Below are 22,787 nucleotides of genomic sequence, written 5' to 3'. Positions count from 1 at the left end.
ATGTCCAGAGGAGGTCCTCGACAAGGGGACTGGAGCCTCCACCCCGAGCTGGTCTCCCAGGTGTGGAGCAGGTTCGGGAGAGCGGAGGTGGATCTGTTCGCTGCACGCGGGAAAGTGCAATGTGCTCTCTGGTTCTCCCTGAGAATGCAGGATCACCCCCCCCTGGGGGTGGACGCGTTCACACACAAACCTTGGCCCAGGGTGTTATTATACGCCACCAGTCCCTCTGATCCCTCGGTTCCTGGGGCCTGTACTACGAAGCTGGTTCAACCTAATCTGGATATGTTTGAGTTAACCGGTTGGCCTAATCCAAAACATACGCGCTCTCGCTAAACGGTACTACGACGCGGGTTATCAAGTGGATCGCTCAAGCCAGCCATGTCCTATCTAGTTAGGTGCACGTTCACATGAAAGGGGTGGTATTTGGAGCATTCGACCAATCACAAACATGGAGAAGCATACTGACAGCCAGTGATGTACCTGAACGCGTTCAATGAACGATCGTTCATGAACGCGTTCATATTTTGGGCGAACGTGAACTGAACGTACTGTATTTCCGCTAGATGAACGTAATTGAGAACGCGTTCATTATCAGCACTGTATAACGGCGTTCAAAAGTGCGTTCATTCTCAGCACTGTATTATAACGGCGTTCAAAAGTGTGCCAGATTTCATATGCCTTTCAGCCGAAAACCCAGTTAAAACACACCGTAAACAGGCTTCAAAATAATGCGGAAAACCACCCAATCTGGCAACAGCAAGCTGCCTGTGACGCGTACGCGCCTGTCACACCTGGCTGTCGCACTAAAATATAAATATACTAAATATATCAGACTCCTCACAAGAAACAATGTGGAACCGCGGAACCGGCGAGCATTGAATGAAGTATGGACGAAGCCGAGAGCAGCTGCAGCAGCACTCGCTCAGAGTGAGACTCTACGGCAGGGGTGGGGAACCTCCAGCCTCCGGGCCGTATACGGCCCGCGAGACAATTTGGTACGGCTCTCGAGGTAATTTATAAACACACGCAAAAAAATAAAAAATGAAAGAAATCTAGACCGCAAAAAAATTAAACAAGCGAGTGCCTGTTTTTCCTGGCCAAGGTTAGGGTCCTTGAACACAACACGAGCCTAACGTGTCATCACGTGGTATATGTCTCGACTGACAGGGGTGCAGTTCTGACGGAGAGCACCAGAACGCCACTCCAGCACTTCAGAAATTGCAGTACCGATAAGTCCATACACATGCCGCAGTTTCTGCGTGTCTGTGTCTTTAGTTGAAAGCCCAGTTGCGATCTGCTCATCTGTCATACTGATCAGACAGTCAATAACTGTGTTGTTATCATTAGCATCTGGTTAGCTAGCTATGCTAACGAATATAAGAAGCTTTGTCTACAACCAGTGAGGTAAAGGCACATCTTTATATGATCATTATAGTTATCAAAAAAATAAGAGAATAAAGTAAACAGGTATAAAATACTATATGACAGTTATTAATAAAGAAGAATACAGTTTGAAAGGGGAGTGATTTGTCAAATATCCATAAATTAAAAGAAAATCTGTTTACAGTTGTGTTTGGGTGTTGAGAGATGTGTCCATAGATCTCCTAATGTTGCTCTCAAAGTGCACCAGATTGATGCTTTTAACTTCAACATTTAAAAAAAAATCTTCCCAGGGGAGCATGCCCTCCGGACCCCCCTAGAGGAGGTTAGGTCCCCCCCCCACTTAAATCATGTTCACATGGATAGGAAACTAAATACATTTGCACACATCTTGTGTCCATATCTTTCTGTTTTGGTGGTCACGCCACACCCTGCACGTGCATGCATACGCGAGTAATGGTGAGATATCTGGATTAAGAGGTTGCTTTTTCTTTGCACAGCATGAAATGAATGGGCTGTGATTTTAGTTTTTTTAAGCAGAGGTCAATAACTTGTACGGCCCTCTGAGGATATTGTAAACATTGAAATGGCCCATTAACATCGTACAGGAGACAAATAATAGCTCGCAGCAACGTATTGAAAAAAGAACTATGAACTATAAATTAGTTCATTTTTGAAACCATGAACTTTAGTTCAACATTTTGAATTATGAACTATGAACTGAACTAGTTCATTTTAAAATGTGTGAACTGTGAACTGAACTAGTTCATGTAGAAAGTGAACTTTCCCAACACTGCTGACAGCGCAGCGTCATACTTCCTGAATGAAAAGTCAACTATAATATTAGACATATGAAGAAGTTAAACTTTAAACATCCATGACTTAAACACTTTATCCAGGATAAAAGCCACATAGCTGCACCTGCAAGGTGAATACAGCTGGTAAAAGAAAAAGTGTTTGAATGCGTACATTAACAGGTTTATGATATCACTGCCCCGTCTAAAACACGAGTGGATCTGACTTTAATTACATTTGTCTCGAGTGTTTCGTCAACTTAATGTGTTGCTTAAAATAATACTTCTGCATACAGTATTTGACACTGTGAGTGTTGCACGGCCAGATACGCCCCAGTGAGATGATAGTGAACCGTTCATGAACTTGTCATGAAAAGTTCATGGAATATCAGTGAACCATATTCATGAGCAGCTCATAAACAGCTCATAACAAAGTTGATGAACTTGGTATGGCTGTAGCCTACCCCAGCCATACCTGACCGCAAATACCTCATTCCTTCCGTCTACTTGGATCTGAAATGCTTCTCGTTTTGAGCTGTCCACCGTTCAAATGAAATCGCCGCCAATCATATTTCCACGCTCGAGCCAGGGCCGGGGGAGGGGTTACAAGGCTCGCGTCTTGTGCTGCATTCACTTGCACTCGGACATTAGAGATTTTCTCTCATAAATCTCCGATGAGCCACAACTTTTCTTTCAAAACAAAGCTGCCAAATGGGGTGGCAGCTGGGGTGGCAAGGCCTTTTTCTGAGGTGACAGCTGCCACCCCGTAGAACCACCACTGATCAGCGGTCACCCAGTGTTAGGCCAACGTGTGTGGGCATGGCCCCTGAAGGGGAACACTTAGAGGGGCTGGGCCTCTCTCAAGATGTTGTGAGTACCATTCAGGGATCAAGGGCCGCGTCTACCACAGCCAAATGGACAGCGTTCCAGCGTTGGTGTGTAGGGAAAAGCCTGGACCCCATTAGGTGCCCCCTGCCTCAAGTGCTGTCATTCCTCCAGCTGTTGCTGGACAGGAAATTAGCCTATAGCACGGTCAAAACATATGCTGCTGCCATTTCATCTTGCCAAGTAGGTTTTGGGATCAGCTCGGTGTTTAGTCACCCTCTGACAAAACATTTTCTACAGGGAGTACAGAGACTCAGACCTGTGTCATGCGTGTTGGTGCCTCAATGGGATTTGGCTGTAGTGCTGCACGCACTGAGTAAAGCTCCTTTTGAACCTTTGGACCAGATTCCCCTGAAGTTTTTGTCAGCCAAACTAGCTCTGCTCTTGGCTCTGACATCAGCTAAAAGGGTGGCTCCATCATGTCTCCAGATCCAAGGAGATGGCAGCTCAGCTGTTTTGCGCCCTAACCCGGCTTTTATGCCAAAGGTGATCACACGCTCTTTTAGATCGAGAGTGATAACTTTGGATGGCTTCTTTCCTCCTCCTCACACATCAGAGGAAGAAGCCACATCTCATCTCCTCTGTCCCGTGCGCGTGCTGTCATGCTATATTGCACGCACGGCGGCTTTACGCAGGTCCCAGCGTCAGTTTGTGCATTGTAGAGAGCGCTCAGTAGGGCAGCCTCTATCTGCACAGCGCCTGTCACACTGGCTGTGTGAGGCTGTGGCACAGGCGTATCTCTTCTCTGGGTTGGATCCCCCGGGGAACATCAAAGCGCACTCCACCAGAGGAATTTCAATCTCTACGGCGTTGCACGGAGGAATGTCAGTGGAAGACATTTGCAATGCTGCATCTTGGTCTTCCCCCTGTTCTTTTATTCGTTTTTATTTGAGGGATGTCTCCCATTCCTCTCTGACACATTCAGTACTGAATATTCTGCCAGATTAAGTAATGTCGGGGTCTCTCTCCTGCAGTGGCGTTTTCTCCTGGAGGCCAAGGGAAGCCAGGCTTCCCCTGTTTTTTCGGATTGTAGTTATAATTGTAATAAATAAATAAAAACACTTAGTTTAGTTTAGGAAATTCTTTGTTGTGTGTTGCTGCCGGCCCGTCTCTCCCCCATTCTCATTGAGTATTTTACAAAGAGTGAAACAGCGCCCCTCTAGATGTTATGGTGAAACAGTAGATTGCACTCTCTGTTGCGAGAGGAGGCCAGCCGAAATGGGCTTCCCTTGGTGAACAAAAATTGAAGGATTGACCAATCAGATGAGGCTCACGTCAATCTGTGATTGGTCAGGGCCATGCCAAGGGAAGCCAGAGGCGGCTGGCTTGGAGGGTGGAGATTTGGAGTATTTAATCAACAATAATTGTACTAAACTTCCGCTACAGCAGCAACAACAAATACAATCTGATGACAGGCTAATGCCCAAACTGGATTTAGTTTGTGAATGAATGCTAGTTTCGGCTGGAGAGTGCGTACGGACATGTCGGTTAGATAACAGGCTAACAGTCCTGCATCTGTATGATACAAATGTGTGTAAAATGATACCGGATGCTGTAATCACTCATCTGGTTACGTTATTACATTGACCACCACACCCCCGACCCAAAAGAAAGGACGTATTATTGGCTTCCCCTAATTTTTTTCCCACGCCACGCTACTGCTCTCCTGCCTGTCGGCACATAGAGAGCTGCCCTTTTTTCCCCCTCTTTGATAGTTTTTAATCAAGTGAGATGTTGGTCTCTACTTTTTTAAACGACAGGTAGCCTATTTAGCCTACCTTCGTTCCCTGATGGAGAATATTCATTTTTTAATGCTATATTCCCTGGGAATGTGATGCTCCATTACGCATGGCGAAATGGACATGGGTTATTAACTGAGTAGGTGTGTGTTTTGTGCTTCTGGTAACGGACGGACCAGTGGGGCGTAGACTACATCCTGCTTCGCCCTTAACCCAATAGCGATAGCCTTAGAGGGTGAAGCCTTATACGATATAGGACTGGGGTTACGTACTGTAACCCAGCTTCTATGAGCCCTCTAAGGTTCGGGCCCCACTGGCTCCGCGAATAGCTGAAGAAAAGCTGTTTGTGTGGGAGCAGATTGTAGGGCCTACTTCCTATTTATACGGAAGTGAGCCCGGAGGTGGGGTCAGGCCCGGACTGGCCATCGGGAGGACCGGGAGGTTTCCCGATGGCCTGGCCTGCTAAGTGGCCTGCTGGCCTGAGGAATTTCTCTTTTTTTATGTATGTATTGTGAACGCAACGCTGCGCAAATGTGGGTCTGACTCTGCCTCACAGAGGGTGACTGGCTGTCTACATGATGTGGCCTGCCGACATGGCCACTTTCATACAGATCATACATACACTAATGCCCTCGATTGGTCTCTGTGTGTCATTCAAGCGTGTGTAAGTGGCGCGAGCAAGTGAGATAAAGCGCGGGCACCAGTTACGTGTATTGTTGTTGTTAGCATCTGGTGCTAGCTAGCTGCGCTAACGGATATAAGCATCTTTTTCAACAACAAGGTGGAGGAGAGTCCTCTCCTGTCAGACTGAGAGACTGATAACTACAGCTCAGGTGAGGTAAAGGACTCTCTGAGTGTTTAGATAGTTAACTTAGTCTAAGTTATCTCTGTGGGTCTCAAAGGGTTTGGTCACCATTTATGTAAACACATATTTCCATTTGAGGGGGGAGTGATTAGTAAAATATGCATGAATAATACAAAATAAAATGTTAACTAGGTGAACAAAGGTAAGATAAACTTGTTGAGAGCTAAAACTAGTCTTTGCTGCTGCCTCAAAGAGGAGCAGGAGGGAGAGGAGGGAGACAGGTGAGGCTGGTTCAGGAGCACAGACACACTCGCAACTATAAATGAACCAAAAACAAATAAATAAACAAGTTTCAATGTTTTTTCATATTGGATATGGTATGTTATTGATTATGGCCATGATTTTATGATTATTTAAATGTATACAGTTCTGTTTCATATGGGTGTAGTCTCTTTATTTCCTCCTCAAAATGCACCAGATTGATGCATTTAAGTCCAACATTTAAAACAAATCTTACCGGGGGAGCATGCCCCCGGACCCCCCTATAGGATTTGAGGTCCACCTCCACTTAAAATATGTTCATATAGGTTCCTAAATAGATTTGCAAATGTTTTTAAATAGTAACTCATGTCCATATGTTTATTTTTGGGTAGTAGATTTAGACGGCTATCACTATGGGCAGCAACGCTGTACAAATTGACAAATAAATCCAGCAAAATGGCACAAAAAACTAGTAGTGGCCCAGTCCGGTCCTGGGTGGGGCCCACGTCATAGATGGGCGTGGATTAAATCTGTCAGTGTTGCACATGTGCAGTGGGATTACCCAATAGCGATAGCCTTAGAGGGCTGTGCCTATACTCATAGAAGCTGGGTTACAGTACGTAACCTCAGTCTTTAATTATACGAAGCCAGATTAAATTAAATAACTACTTCTCCAACCTTATACCTTTCTCCAGAGTGCCGTGGTGCATTGTTTATTAATGTGGTTCAGCTGCATTACTGCCCGCTGCAGTGCTGCTCGTCCAACAGGAGTTTATTCTCCCGTTAACTCGCGTCACAAGCAGCTGATAAATACCCCCCATCCCCATAAATTATGAACGTTTCTCTGGCATTCTACTGCGATGTTAGCTAATCAGACTATCTTGACTACTTGTTGCTATCATATTGTGGCATAAGCCATTTTCTAAACACATATTTTACCGGCGTAGTTTTCGTTATGATTTTACTTGTGATGGCCACATGTAGCCCATGTATTGATTCATTCCGATAGCTGCAATAATACAAAACAACAGGAAAACGTCTACCTCTTCACAATGGTCAAAAACAGTGAACGGATGGTTATTAAAGTAAGGTCAAATAAACAGAATCACACTAAGCCTGGTTAGTGTTGCCTGACTTTATATAAGTGTTTTTTATAAGTGTGTGTGGTCGCGTTCTAGTCACTTTGCTCAGCGCTACTGCTTGTTAAAACTTGTATTCGCCATACTCGCCATGAACTGTTATTGCTCAGCTTAATCTCGCTCCCTCCAATGTAAGCGTGAAATATTTGGTTCTTTGATCTTGCCGGGTTGCCGAGTGGGGCCAGAGAATAGACCAGACTTCAGAAAAGGTCAATTGTGTCTAGAGTGCGCCATCTAGTGGGATCAACTGAAATGCCGGGTATTGCAGGAAAAAGGCTAAATGAATGCGGTCTTTACTATCATTTGGACAATTTTGTACCAATATTCGGCGGGCCGGATTCAAAAGCCCAATGGGCCGTATATGGCCCGCGGGCCTTAGTTTGCCCATGCCTGCTTTAGATGGAGGACTAGCTCTGATGATTAACAGAAACAAAAGTGCTACAGCTCACTTCCACTTGCTTCTCTCACATACCAGTGAATCACTTCTGCTAACACCACATGATAACAACATGTCATATTCACATATAACCTCCCCAATTAGTCTGACCTGTCATGGAAGGTTAATTTCTAAGGGCCTTCTGTTTATGTAGGCCACAATATCTAGTGGTGACGTTAAATATTGTGAAGATTGAAAACCGACATGCCAAATTGGTGCCTAAATCGATACTTGAGTAACGGAAGTGAGCATGCCCACACAGTGTTTGATCACCATTTCCTTAAAAGGGGTGTAAAGACTGCAGGATTCCCCCTACGACACCAGCAGGTCATCAGCATATTAGTTGATACTATTTCCGGGTTGTTGAGTGAATAAAGATCAAATCATCCAAACTGTTTAGAAATAGAAATCATTAAGGACACAGTGACATTTTCTTCCTGGATCCTGATTTGTCGAACCATTACGTGCTAATTGCGTCACGCTCAAGGTGTATCATCGAGCATACGTTTCTCCATCCCAGGCAGCCTTTTTACATGAAAATAATAAGGAGTGACTGTGGAAGACGTGCAGGGCGTCATCAGAGCTTCTTCACTCTCAGCAAAGGTATCTATTTCAGGACATTATAGATTGGGAACTGTTGATAATAAAAGCAGAGTTGAGGTTTAATGGCTTGATCTTATCAAGGGCCATGAGAAAAGGGAAAGACTGAGGAGTTCTTTAGCATGACTCTTCAGCAGGTTGACCCCACTCAGCGGTTCTAGGAGTAATGGAATGTTGGCGGTTCTAGTGTTAATAAGAAGTTTGACATTTTGGTTTGTGAACCCTGATGATGGTTAGATGAGTGCCTTGCATGGTAGTTTGCTGCCTTTTGTGTGTGTGTGTGTATGTGTGTGTGTGTGTGTGTGTGTGTGTGTGTGTGTGTGTGTGTGTGTGTGTGTGTGTGTGTGTGTGTGTGTGTGTGTGTGTGTGTGTGTGTGTGTGTGTGTCTGTGTGTGTGTATGCGTGTGCGAATGAGGCAACAAAGTTATGCTACTGAAACAATCCATTAACTTAATCCCAAAATCTACTGCCAGTAATAATATGGAATCGATGTGTGACATGTTATGTCATTTCATACGTTCAGATATGAAATAAAAAAGGTCAGAAACAATATTACAAATGTTTACACTGATCCATCAAAGAAATGTATGTTTGACCAAGTTGAAAGCCAGTTATGAGGTTGATATGAAATGTTATCTTCCCAGGGTGCTTAGTGAGAATAACATGCACAAGCTTCCTCAGCAAAAAAAATCATAAATAATAGGGGCCGCACCTGTAGAGTCATGGTAGTGTTGACTCATATCCCTCTCATGGGAAATGCCCTGGCTGTCATTACTGACCACCAGTGGTGTACCGTGGGGCTTTAGACAGGGCCTTCAGTAAACAATTGAAAAGCACATAGTACACACACTTTACACCTCTCTGTTCCAGCCAACGCAGCCATAATCAAATAATGCACGCACACATTATGCCAAACAGTCTCCCAACAATACGACAGCTGATCAACAATCACAACAGTAAGCTAAGGGTGGGTTAAATGCAGACGAAATGTCCCAACATTGATCAGTGAAGTAATCTATTATTAAACTTGTGTCATTGTGCACTCTCACGTCGCTCTAAAATTATGCAAATAGTAATGTACTCACCTGTCATTTGTAAATAAAGTCCATGCTACGAAGGAAGTTCATGACAGAAGTTTAGGATAGCTCAGGACATGCTGCTAGGCCCAGGGAGCATACTGCCATTGAACATCAAAATCTGATTGGTTGATGAATCTGTCACTAATGCTTATTACCAATCAAATACTGTAGGTTGTCATTCAACAAAAGGCTAGCAGTATCTGTTGTGCTGGCCCCGCCAACTAAAATAACTGTGAGGCGTTTTGGAAATAACTAAATATTCATGAAAAACATACACACACACTTTATTTTATTGGTTACAGGGCCAGGAGAGAATGCCCTGCTGGCCCTAACGGCCCACTACTGCTGACCACGCATGTAACTTTAAATAGATAGAAAAGGTACTGTAGCTGCATGAACTTAAAGAGTGCTCCTTTAGTGATCAATATTGAGTAAACTATTGTTTGAGCCTTTAGAGCCAAGTAGTAAATAGTTCAATCAAATTTAATAATCCAACTGGCATCTAACAAGTGTGAAAAAGAGGTACTGCGGCAGCAAAACATGCTGGCGTTATAGCAGGTTTGTGTGGTAGGAACAATTATATGAACTCCAAATAACCTGTAATCACAAGATTACAAATCTTATATTTTTCGAAAGTAGACACTGCTCGCCCATGGCTAATTTTATAAATACTACAGAAATAACGTCATGGTTTATGTAATGTATCGTTGTCTTGACACAAGAGTTACTCTGAAGATAACACATTGGATACGTTTTTACTTGGTGATACCATTCAAAATCAAAGGTTTCACATTGAATGGGCACTAGTTGACTTCAAAATGCCAGCTCAATAGTGAACCTTGTATGCATTGAAAGAAAACTGACGTATCGATTCCAAAGGAGAGAGGATCACCAATTATTTGGGTCTTGGCTAAAGACTATGGGTACCACTTTTGCTGAGACTGCATATATTATATTATATGTGATGTTTTATGTTTGGCGAGTGGGATCTTCAATCTGCATTCTGTTTAGGTAGGGCCACAAAGTGGTGACGTAATATATTGTGAAGATTGAAAACCCACGTGTCAAATTGGTGCCTGATTCAATACTTGAGTAACAGAAGTGAGCATGCCCCAGAGATGGGGACTCGAGTCTGCGACTCGGACTCGAGTCGCACTTAAGTCGCATACACAGAGACTTCAGACTTGACTTGGACTCGTGACCAAAAGACTTCAGACTCGACTTGGACTCGTGTGTTGGGACTCGTGAACAATCATTGTGTTTTCTATTTTTGGCGTATTAAAGGTGGGGTAGGTACATTTGAGAGAAACCGGCTCGAGATCGCTAGAATTTGAAAATACACAACCGGAGATAATCTCCTAGAGGCTGCTACTTCCTTACAGAGCCCCTCCTCCAACACACATGAACGCGCACATGACCAATGAGGGCACGAGATAAGTTTGTGCCCAGATGGAAGGCTGACAGGCAGGTAAGCCATCCAGTTATTTTAGCCGGGCTCATTACGCAGACGTGCGCGCCTCTGTTACTACCTCGTAGTAACACAATAGCGACCGGCGGCTGTACCGCTTGTAATTAGGTTAAACTACAACAACTTCGAACAAAACGCCGGCGGCACCAACAAAAGGAGCGCACACTGCAAAGTCTGCAATATCAAAATCAAGGATGCTGGCGCAACAACGTCGAATTTCATCAGGCACTTGAAAACTCACCCGGAGAGGTCAGTCACATTAACGCATATGGACGGTTAGCAAACATGTTTAGCTCAGCATCAGCTATGTAATGTTAACTTAGCTTGCTACTAGCTTTGTAACTGAATATTTGAAAAGATTAGTGAATTGCTTGTCACACTTGTTTGAGTTGAGTGGCGTTGAGATCCAACTCTTGACATGACATAAAAAAGGTTGGTAACGTTAATCATTACCCGCTTTTAAGTACTTTTAACAGTTTCTCTGCGGGGGATTAATAAAGTATTTGTGATACTGATTTCTGATTCTGAAGTGTTTTGCTTATAAGTTGTTTGCATTTAGCTAAAGTGTGATGTTTTTCCTCATATTGCATTGCAATAGCCTGTTTAAAGTGATCATATAACAAACAACTAATCAGTACTGATACTGTATGCTAATAGATATAGGAGTGATAATAACACAGTAAATGCTTTGAATTTCTTAGATATAGCTGTGCAGTATTCTTAACAGACTGGATAGCAGCAGACAATAGAAGGCTTATTACAACCAGAAGAGACATGAGGCTTTTATTTTTTTAGAGACTTGAGACTTGACTTGGACTCGTGACCAAAGACTTGAGACTTGATCAAGTCTCACCCCACAAAGACTTGAGACTTGACTTGGACTCGTGACAAAAGACTTGAGACTTGACTTGGACTTGCAAAAAAAGACTTGTGAACATCTCTGGCATGCCCACACAGTGTTTGATCACTATTTCCTTAAAAGGGGTGTGAAGAGTGGAGGATTCCCCCTACGACCCCAGCAGGTCATCAGCATTTAAGGCTGAGGCCACACGAGGACGAAAACGGCTAAACGCATAGGATTAACACAAACGCAATCGCAAACAAGCTTCCGTCCACACGCAATAATTATCCGGATAGTGTCTGTCCACACGAGACCGCTCCGTTTAGCTCCAACCGCTGGAGAAGCTGCAGTACATATGCAGGAGCCTGTACGTGGCGCTGTAATTTCCTCCACAAAAGCAGCGAAGAAGAAGGTTGTCATGGTTGCCCTTCTGTTTATTCTCCGCGGTGGGGGCCGAGGGAACCGGGCAGAGTTTTTCGCCAGTCAACATGTATTAAAGTTTAAATCTTCCAGACAAAATTATAAAAGTGCCGGTCAAAGGTCTTCTTTGTTATTTATTGAGCTTTAAAACAAATGAATAACGACTCTATATTATATAATAATAAAATACACGGAGCCTCTCTTTTTCCTCCCTCTCTTCGGACAGCGTCAGTGTCTGTCTCATGCAGCATCTGATCCAGTAATGAGTGACCCGGCCGACAGTAAAAATAAACATATTTATAACTAGTTTAGGGAGTTTGAGAGGTAATTAAAATAGCTAAGGGTGATGATCTGACTTGAAGTGTGTGTTTTGCTGCAGCGGGAGGAGCTGCAGGTGAGCAGAGCTGCGTGTCTCCGTCCTGTCAGATTACACTTCACTCGCGTTTAGGTCCATATCGAGAGAAAGATAAATAATCTAAATTCAGGGTGCAGTTTACTTTGACGCGGGGGTGAGCAGCAGAGGTGGGGAGAGGCGGGGCTATTGCCTCATCATTATTGCTGTAGATGTTGCACAAACAACTGTAGCATGGTCAATAGCGTCCGGAGCACGATAGCAACTCTGCGATCCGCCATTGTTGTTGTTGTTGGTGGCGAAACACTTCAGCAATGGCGCGGGGTAAGCAGAGGTGAGCAGAAGAGGTGGGGAGAGGCGGGGCTATTGCGCAATCACTATCAGTGATCTGAAAATGTTCGGATAGGGCGCACACACGGAGCCGTTTGACCCCCCAGAGAGTTGAGTATGCCTTTCTATCCACCTTGGGACCCGTTATCGTTTCCTCAGTCGTTTAGTGCCGTATTCGGTCGTCCTCGTGTGGCCGAACGGTCTATATGACACTAAACAGTAACGCAAACGACCGAATTCGTCCTCGTGTGGCCGCAGCCTTAGTTGATACTATTTCCGGGTTGTTAATGAATTAAGATCAAAGCAAACTGTGTACAGATATAAATCATTGACACAGTAACATTTTATTCATATAACAATTCCAGCTCAATGGTGAACCTTGAATGCATATACAGGGAAACTGACAAATCGATTCCAAAAGTAGAGAGAATCTCTAATTCTTTGGGTCTTAGCTACAAAATGTGTTGAGACTGCAAAATAAAGTAATATTATATCTGATAGTATATGTTGGGCGAGTGGGATCTACACTCTACACAGGAACACAGGTACATCTCAGACGCTAGATTAAATCTCTCTCAAAAAAATGTGCAGCTATACAAAACCAGTTTCCAGAGTAGCAAACAACGCCAATTTTCACTTTTTACGTTTTAACTATAAGCATTTAAAGGAAAATGTATATGGTAAAGGTAAAGTGAAAAATGGAATAAAGCTTTTTCCATAGCTATATATATGTTGCAGTTTGATAATTTTACCTTACTCTGTTCCTTCTGGCATGTTCACTTTTGTAATCAAACAGATGTTAAGAAAAAATTAGAAAAGATAGATTAGAGAATTAGAGGAAGTTAGAGGTGCAACAGCCTACAAATTCAATTTTAAACTAAAATACATTTATACTTAGGGTTGTGCTGGAGCCCTGTTTTGACAAGATGCTGTTCACCAACAATGTGTGTAGGCTACTGTTTAGCTTGTTAGCCGCATACATTGTTTTTTCAAAGATTTGCATTACATATTTATAATTTTTTGTTTGTTAAAAGTTGTTGAGCTTCTAACAACGTCTCCAAACTAACCCTGATTGGTGTTGGTTAGGTTGAAAAGGCAAAAATATCCCAGCAATAATAAACAGCTGATGATTGGCATGAAGCTTAGTGAAGGCCATAAAGGGAAACTTACTTAATTAGAGGAATGCTTATGACTGCTATCACAGCTACTACTGCTGGTCTTAAAAGCATTAAACATTTCCCTGAGGAGTTTAATATGTACAAGTGTGTGTGTCAACTAGTGTGTCATTCAAAGTATGATGACGAAGGTCATACATTATAGATAAATCATTAGTGCTTCAAATCCACCCAAGAGAACTGAAGAGTGTTTTATGCTCTTAGCGGTTAGTGAATGATAAGTGTATGACCTGTGTGTAACTGCTGCTTATTTGCTTAACAGTGTGACATTAGGATGTTGATTTTATGAACCTGTTTCCTTGTTTATTCTTAATAGCTTAATAAACTCTACACACCCTTTTGAAGGTTTATGTGAAGCCTGAATTCTCATGAATAACCATAGTTCTTTGAAATGAGCTGTTACCTGAAATAATTATCGATACACCTTTTAGACTACAAATTCAACATTTACCAATTCTCGTTCAGACCCCTGTGTGACAGTATTGTCAGAAAAGCTGTTTTTAAAATGTCCCTTTACTCGTATAGGGAGACACATTATCCCAAATGGCTGTTCTCACAGAATACATTTTGACCTTTCACAGCAGGAAAGGCAAAAGTGTGAGTAATGCAATTAACAATGACTGAATTCCCTTTAGTGTGCTTCACTTTTAGGGTCACACAGTCACGGCTCCTTGGATCTAACACTAGCGTCCCTCCATCGTTCTCTTTTCAGATGATAGAAAACAGTCTTAATCACTCAATCAAGTAATCAAGCATATCAGCATCTATGACTCATCTTGGGGTAACTGAACTGCTAATTAAGCTAGACCTGTTCATGGATCACGTTTCAGCATTTACCTAAGCGTATGTCATTTTATGCTGTGCATCCCGCACTTCATTCATTCATGCTCACATGGCTTGCCGATAAGCCGGGTTATGATATCCATGCATCACTGTACTCAAGCCAACAGCTCACGTGCATTACATTGCCTACATCTCCCTCTTCGCCCGGGCATCGGCTTGTGCGGCAATCCACGATCTCTCAAGTTTAACCATGGTAAATATGCATATAACTGGTGGTGGTGTCATTAGCATATCAGCTCACATATCATTCTCATGTTTTTATCTGAATTCTAATTGTATCATTCAATCTAAAGATCACAGGCACGTTTACTCTTGCAGGTCATGTCGTGTCACATGTTTCATTTCAGGTCACGTTCCACTTCCATGTCAACCATCTTCTGACCGGAGGGTCTCCAGCTCGCGTGAGCCAGGTCGTGATCATCCACGCATTTTTATTTCGTGTTTGACCGGAAGGGTCTCAGGCTCGTGTGAGCCAGGATGTGACATCCACGCATTTTATTTTCATGTTTGACCGGAAGGGTCTCAGGCTTGTGAGCCAGGATGTGACATCCACGCATTTTATTTTCATGTTTGACTGGAAGGGTCTCAGGCTTGTGAGCCAGGATGTGACATCCACGCATTTTATTTTCATGTTAGACCGGAAGGGTCTGAGGCTCCTGTGAGCCAGGACGTGTCCATCCATGCATTATCCCACTCTCACCCCTAGTTTCCACCGGGTCCGCCTGCGGCGCGTTACGGCTGCGGCGCATTACGGCTGCGGCGCGTTACGGCTGCGCCGCGGTTTTGGTCCGGCCTCCTCCGGCGTCATACCCTACCGGGCGCGTTTCAGAAGCATTACGGTAGCGGAGCGTCGTGCATGCCGGCTCGCAGTTCTTGTTGATTTAGGCACATTTCCTGGATATTTGTACTTCTACAAGAAAGTAAGTAGGCTAAGTAGTTAAATGGTTTATTTTTGTGTCTGTTTAAATCGTGTGTATTGTTGTTATTTCCTATTTTGTTGTGTTGTAGACTACAGACATAATTAATAATAATTGTAAGTCCAGTTAAAAACAACATGAATCAAAGATGGGTTACTATATTTTAGTGGTAAAAAAAATGCATTCATCATCATATTTATTCTATATAATTTACACACAGTGCCTGTAAACCGAAGGAGAACGCTGGCCTTTATTCTCCTACTGGAAAGACTACAGAGGAGGGATGGGGGGAGGAGAAGGAACCGGTTTTGGGTGCACCCCCTCAACCAGCAAAGGAGACAACAAGGTGATTCCCATCACCTTGTGGCTGAGCTGAGGCTGGACAGCCAACGACATCATCGATATTTTAGGATGAGTGCAGAGCAGATGGATGAACTTCTGTCCCTCCTCGGCCCTGAACTGACCAGACAATCGACAAATTACAGATCTGCCATCGAAGCCAAGCAGAGACTGGCTGTTGCACTGAGGTAAGATGCACATTTCACAGACAATAAATCACTGACCACAAGTTTAATAAACGTTTTAATTATAACAATTACACCCAAAAAACATTGGTAACTTAACTCAACAAACAAACTATTTACAACAAACACCATTTGAGTACTACAACTCTTCATAATATGAGCCCCCAGGTTGGCTGTCCTGCCAACCTGGGGAGGACAGCATTTGTGTTAGTGGCCCTATAGGTGTTGATGGGCCTTGTGGGGGTTGTGGTACACTTGGCTGAAAGGCTACCGGCCTGGAGGTGTGAATTGAATGCTGTGACATGGGGGGATGAACAATAGGCTGCCAATGTAGGTGCTGTGTGTTTTCCAGGTTATGGAGGGTGTTTAAAATACTAAGTTTGGCCTGATGTCGCCTGTCTTTGTCCAGTCTTTGTAAAATGGGCACAAGACTCAGAGCGAAGTGGTAGGACTCCTCCAGTTCTGAATCTGGCATGTGTGCTTTGGCTGGAGGTTCCTGTAATAGAGACAACAGTTGCTCTCCCAGGTCTGTGCTCTGTGGCCTCCTCCTTTGGTCCCGTGTGGAACGCTGGGCCGCTGCTGCGGAAATGGGATCCCTGGGGCTACGGGACCTAGAGGGCCTTTGCCTCTCCCCAGAGGTTGTGGGTACCAGAGGTGGTGGGGTTTGAGGTGGTGGGGTTGGATGAAGTGGTGCTGGAGATGCAGATGTAATTCTCGAATCTGGTGTAAATGATATCTCCATGTCAACTGGAGAAGGATTCCCCAAGCTGCTTTTTGACCTATATGAAAAGAAACAACAGCATGGAAAACATTTTAAGCTTTTTTCTTGGGATTAATTTATGCAATAGGAACATATTTATGTAGTTTAATATAAACTCTTTCATACCCTTTGCAATACATCATGACAAATTACAAAGTTGTTATTGTGAAAGACTTCATTAATTTCATGCAAAATTATAGAAATTAAAATATTTGCATACATACCTCCTTGGCTGTATATAGGGCAAAAGGAAGGACATGATCTCTGTGTACTTCCATTCCCTATGTGTTCCACCCGCAGATCCACTTGGGAGAGTTTGTTTTTGACAAAGGCGTCCCTCAGTGACTTCCACCTCACCATGCAAACGTCAACTGAAATAAAGAATAGATTCAGATGAATACAATGATTTCACACATTTTTCTTTGCTTGTTTTTCCCTTCACAGATACTTGGCTTCCGGGACTCACTGATCAGCCTAGCATTCAGCTATCGCCTGGGATGCTCTACTGTGACAAACTCTGTCCATATGGTGTATGCAGCCATTGAGAAGATAATGATGGAGAGGTTCCTACCCAGGCCAACAGAAGACACATGGAAGGAGGTCACACAATGCTTCTGGGAAAAATGGAATTTCCCAAATTGCCTGGGAGCAATAGACGGAAAGCATATCGTCATCCAAGCACCACCACTGTCTGGGAGTCAGTACTTCAACTACAAGAAGACGTTTTCCATAGTGCTTATGGCACTTGTTGATGCTGACTACAGGTTCCGAGTCATTCAAGTGGGGGACTTCGGAAGAACAAGTGATGGTGGGACGTATGCCGGATCTGATTTGGGGAAAGGAATGGAGACCAAAACTCTTCATGTTCCAACCAGCACCTCTCTACCTGATGCTGCTCACCTGGGTGAGATGCCATTCGTCATGGTGGGTGACGCAGCTTTCCCACTCAAGCCATACCTCATGAGACCATACCCCGGAAAGAACCTCACTCATCAAAAGAGGATTTTCAACTACAGACTGTCAAGAGCAAGGATGGTGGTGGAAAATGCTTTCGGCATTCTGGTCTTCAGGTGGAGAATATTCCATCGCCGTATCAACCTGCTACCGAAAAACGTAGACACGCTAGTGGTGGCAGGATGCATCCTTCACAACTTCCTGCTTGCCCCTAGTGAAAACCAGAGGTTGCTAGATGCAGCAGGGTAGACACATGGCACCAGTGAGAAACATGGGAGGAAACGGGCCATCAAGAGATTCCTGTAATGTGAGGGAGGCTTTTTGCACCTTCTTCAACTCTCCTGAGGGCAGTGTGACTTGGCAGGACAGGATGGTGTGATTACTGGAACACAATAGTTATTAAACCGCCAAATCGATTGAAAAATGTGGTATTTTTTCATTCCAGAAAATTATAAAAAGCAAAAAAGTTATTGTACTACCATTTGCATTTGTAAAAAAGCGTTTTTTATTTTTAATATGCTATGTTATTTATTTTCAAATAAATTGTTTTGTCTGACAAATGACTCTTGCCTGTCCTCACAATGTATCTTCAGACTAGAAATGAAAGGACCACCACAGCATACTGTATTTAAACATTATTGACAGTACTTTGTGTAGTTGTTATAGCACTATACTCACATAGCTAAGTGAACTTCTTTCAATTATGTAAAAAAAATCTCAATTAAAGTGTAGTAGATTAATTATTGTACAATGGCACTTGTGCATACTTGAGAAATACCATTTCCTGTTTTATTTCTACTACAATACACCTCCAGAGGGAAACATTATTTTCTTAATTTTAAATGTTTCGGACAGCTATACTTTGCAGATTAAGATGAATAAAAAACAATTATAATAAAAAAATGTATTATCATTATAATAGGTTAACACAAAACTGTATTGATCCCTAGGTGAAATTAACAAGCTAAAGTATAGTTAAAAAAACAATATATATTAAATAAAAAATAATATAATATATGTAAACACATATATGTGTACATATAAGTGTATACATATGTACACATATATGTATATATATATATATATATACATATATGTATACAGTTCATAGATATATGAAAATATATATATGTATATATATATATATATATGTATATAAGTGTATACATATGTACACATATATGTATATATATATATACATATATGTATACAGTTCATAGATATATGTATACAGTTCATAGATATATGAAAATATATATATATATATATATATATATATATAAACATAGGCATATGTTGATATAGGAAATAAGATCTTACTTTCTTGTGAAATGCAAGTTTACTGAAAAGCTATTAAATGACTTTCACAAGATTTGAAACTACTGAATGGCTCCGTACTGTACCTACAAGTATTCATTAACATTAATGTGTTGGCTAATTAGTAGTTTTCACCTTCCACTCCACAAATTCCAGCGATTAAAAACCAGGACTTGTCCTTTCTGGTGTTGTCCTTGTAAAAAAGATGCGTTGTGTCATATAAAATCAAGTGTTTTTCCACTTCCAATATAAAAACTTTGTTGTGCGTGTCGTTGTGGAGACGATGTAGTGATGTGAAGGGGGGTCTGCAAATTAGTTTATTTGGGGGGTGGGCCGGATGCTGTCACAGTTACACTTCCTGCCCGACATTACCTTACGGCTACGTTGCGTAGAAAAATAGACTTCAATCCTATTTCGAGCGGAGCCCAGCGGCGAGACGCTTCTGAGCCGTAACGCGGCGCGTCTGGTAGAATAGCACCCATTGACTAGAGTGGCCGCGATCCTCGCGGACGCCGCGGCGCAGCCGCAACGTGCCCGTAATGCGCCGCAGACGGACCCGGTGGAAACTAGGGGTCAGTCCTACGCTAGTCAATAACATGTCTTCTCTGTCCCCGTATAATTCTCTCATTATATCCATAGATCACCGCAGCTAGCTCGTAAGGTAAGAAACCCAGTACATCTCATTTCATTATATTTAATTATTTTTGGGATTTCATCGGATCGGTTCTCCCTTCCCGAATGATATTCCTGCGCAACGGGGCCTAATCGCCAAAACTCCTTTACATTCATGTGTATTGCTGGCAATAAATATGTACTCTTACATCAAAACTGTCTCTTCTGATCGAACTAGCATTGCACAAAATATAACCCATGACGTCACAGAAAAATAGGTGTGTGAACAGTCACTGTTGTCCACAAAAAGAAATACACATTGAAACAAATAATAGATACAATATAAAGTGCATGTTTTGCCTGAAAACTAATGTATTGCATCCAGCAAACATGTGTGCTTATAAATGCAGCCTCAATATAATTTTGCCCTAAAACAAATGGACCCTTCTGTCACTCAGATATTTTCCCTTCCATTTAACGAGCATACAATATGATCTGCAATAACACAAGCAGGAAAACAAATTTGTTGTAGTTTATTGATATTAACTGGTTGGTAATTAACACTTAGGTTAAACTGAGAATGTTTCAATGACATAGTTTTAAGTTCCAGCCCTTCTATTGAGTGGTAAATAAGCTCTTTAGTATTCATTACATAAGACACCTAAAGAAAACACCAGACAAAACCAAGGGTCATGCTATGATCAAGATGTAATACATTAGCATGTGCAAATTATACAGTATGCCAGCTCTTAGCTCTTAGCTGCCCCTGTTATCCATCTGGGAACCTTCATTACATTATGTATTATACATTTTAGATCAGACAAACGCATTATTTCACCACTTATAAAGGATACTCTTTATTTTATTTTCTGTCTGCCTGACTGCTGGATAGCGGTAATAAATGAGGACAGACATTGCTTATAAGCTTATTTCAGAAGCATGCAGAACTAGAGCATCAGGTTTACACACCACCTGCTGAGAATCACAGCACTGAATTCATTATAACAAGGTCGCCTATCCAAGGAGGACAAAGAATGCAGCACATGTTTAGGCCTACTTCTTTAGCTTTTGTTCCTGGAAATTAACATAAATGCAAGCATATTATATTAATAATAATAATGAAATCCGTTATAAAACCAAAAACACATCAGCAGCCACAGCACAGTTATATCAGACCTTTTAGAACAAAGCCCTTAGCCTCGAAAACAAATGGGGCTGTTACCTGGTAACAACATGTTGTTAACCACAAGCACAAGCAACACCTAGAAAATGCATTTCCTGCAGAAAATGCGTGCGAATGCTGTAAACTGTGAACATTTATGGCTGAATTTAGCTGAAAATGCAGAAAAATCTGAATATGTTATTAGCTGAATGGTAGCTGCTTTTAGCTAAAAAAATGCAGAAAAAGCTTAATATTTAAAGGAAAATGTTTAACAAAGGTATAAACAACAACATGTATAGCCTTGATGTCCTGAATAATGTAATAGTTGAATGGGTTCTGCAGCTGAAAATAGGCTGAAGGAGTTAAATATCAGATGTAAGTAGTAGTGAATGAATTTGTATTAAGATGAGAAAAGAAAGTAAAAAGGCTTGGGAAAGCAGCAGAATATTTTGACTGCAAACTTTTCGACTAAAACCATACGTCACCAATAATGTATAAAATATGTGTAACCTGTTGAAGTCAGTATGAAGTCTCCATCAGACAGAAAATAATAGGCTGAGACAGTCTGTTAAAGTCCAGTCTGTCAGTGTTTGTTTCTGTTCCTGAGCACCTACTCATAACACCCAATCATAACACCTGTGTGTGTGTCCAGAGATCAGAGACAACCAACTGCAGCACTGCGTCCCATAAGCATGCATTGAGTTATATATCTGACCATTTTGCCACCTGTTCAAACACTATGTGGAGAGAGAGAGAGAGAGAGAGAGAATGTCTGTGTGTGAGAGAGATAGAGTGTGTGTGAGAGAGTGTGTGTGTGTGTGTGTGTGTGTGTGTGTGTGTGTGTGTGTGTGTGTGTGTGTGTGTGTGTGTGTGTGTGTGTGTGTGTGTGTGTGTGTGTGTGTGTGTGTGTGTGTGTGTGTGTGTGTGTGTGTGTGTGTGTGTGTGTGTGTGTGTGAGTGAGAGGGAGTGTGTGTGGATAGGGTAATAACTTCATAATTAACTACGTCTAAAAGCAGAAGTCTAGGGCAAATCATTGCAAGTCTCTTCAGTGAGAATGTTACAAAATGATTTAAAAAAAAATCTAATTCTGAGAAAAAGGCAAATTCTAAGAGAAAATTAATATTTTGAAGAAAATAAGTCAAATTCTGAGAAAAAAACTTGTTCTGAGAAAAAAAGTCAAATTCTGAGAAAAAAGTCAAATTTGAGATGCATTGTGGGAAATGTAGTTTATGGGCAACGAGCTTCTGTAAATCGGCATGTAACCGTATAATAAACATATTATATTCTTTGCAATCTCTTGAGGGGCCACATGAAATGAAGTCGCGAGCCGGATTTGGCCCCCGGGCCTTGAGTTTGACACCCCTGGTCTAAAGTGTACTTCTCCCTGCTCTGAAGAAAGATCTGGAACAATTTAACAAGGGAATCAATTGGGAGCTAGCTGGACTTTTTGTCACTTCATACCCTGAAGAGGCATTTTGTCTAATATTTTTTCTTAATCTTTTTTTATTTTCCAACCTAGAAGAGGTTTTCCTATGTTTTCCATGAAAAAATATGTCTGAGGAGTGTAGGGTTTGGGAAGTATGGCAAGTTTAAAACATTTTTGGGGGAGAATTTTGAGCTGTCCTGCACTCTGTTTTGAGATCAAAGCACTCTAGAGTTAACGAGCTGCTCCCATCCACTCTAATGTAAAAATCTGAAAAATGCCTCTCTACCAAGCTCCAAACTAAATTCAATATCTCAGAATGTTTAAAAGATATCAAAAGTAAAAGTCAAGTTTGAATAGCTGAAGGTCTTGTGGTCATTTGAAAGTTGGAATGAAGGGTCTGGCTGAAATTATGTGGAAGGAGATGCATTTGGCGCAAAGTGTAGAAAAACAGGATTTTAAGGCATCTCCCATTGACTTCAATGTTAAAAAAATAGTTTAAAAAGCTGAATATTTCAAAAAGTATGAAATATTTTTGAAGAAGTTGAAGGTTTCTTATCAATTTCTGAAA

At 42.0% G+C, this 22,787-nt stretch overlaps 1 pseudogene; it reads left to right on the top strand.

The window, feature by feature from the left end:
* LOC117445009 (uncharacterized) lies at positions 1 to 18,081 on the top strand (annotated as a pseudogene).
* The last annotated feature ends 4,706 nt before the right edge of the window (positions 18,082 to 22,787 follow it).

Source organism: Pseudochaenichthys georgianus, chromosome 4 (assembly GCF_902827115.2).
Source record: "Pseudochaenichthys georgianus chromosome 4, fPseGeo1.2, whole genome shotgun sequence".
Lineage (NCBI taxonomy): Eukaryota > Metazoa > Chordata > Actinopteri > Perciformes > Channichthyidae > Pseudochaenichthys > Pseudochaenichthys georgianus.
The sequence above is the reverse complement of the archived record's forward strand: the minus strand, read 5'-3'. Positions and strand labels throughout refer to the sequence as shown.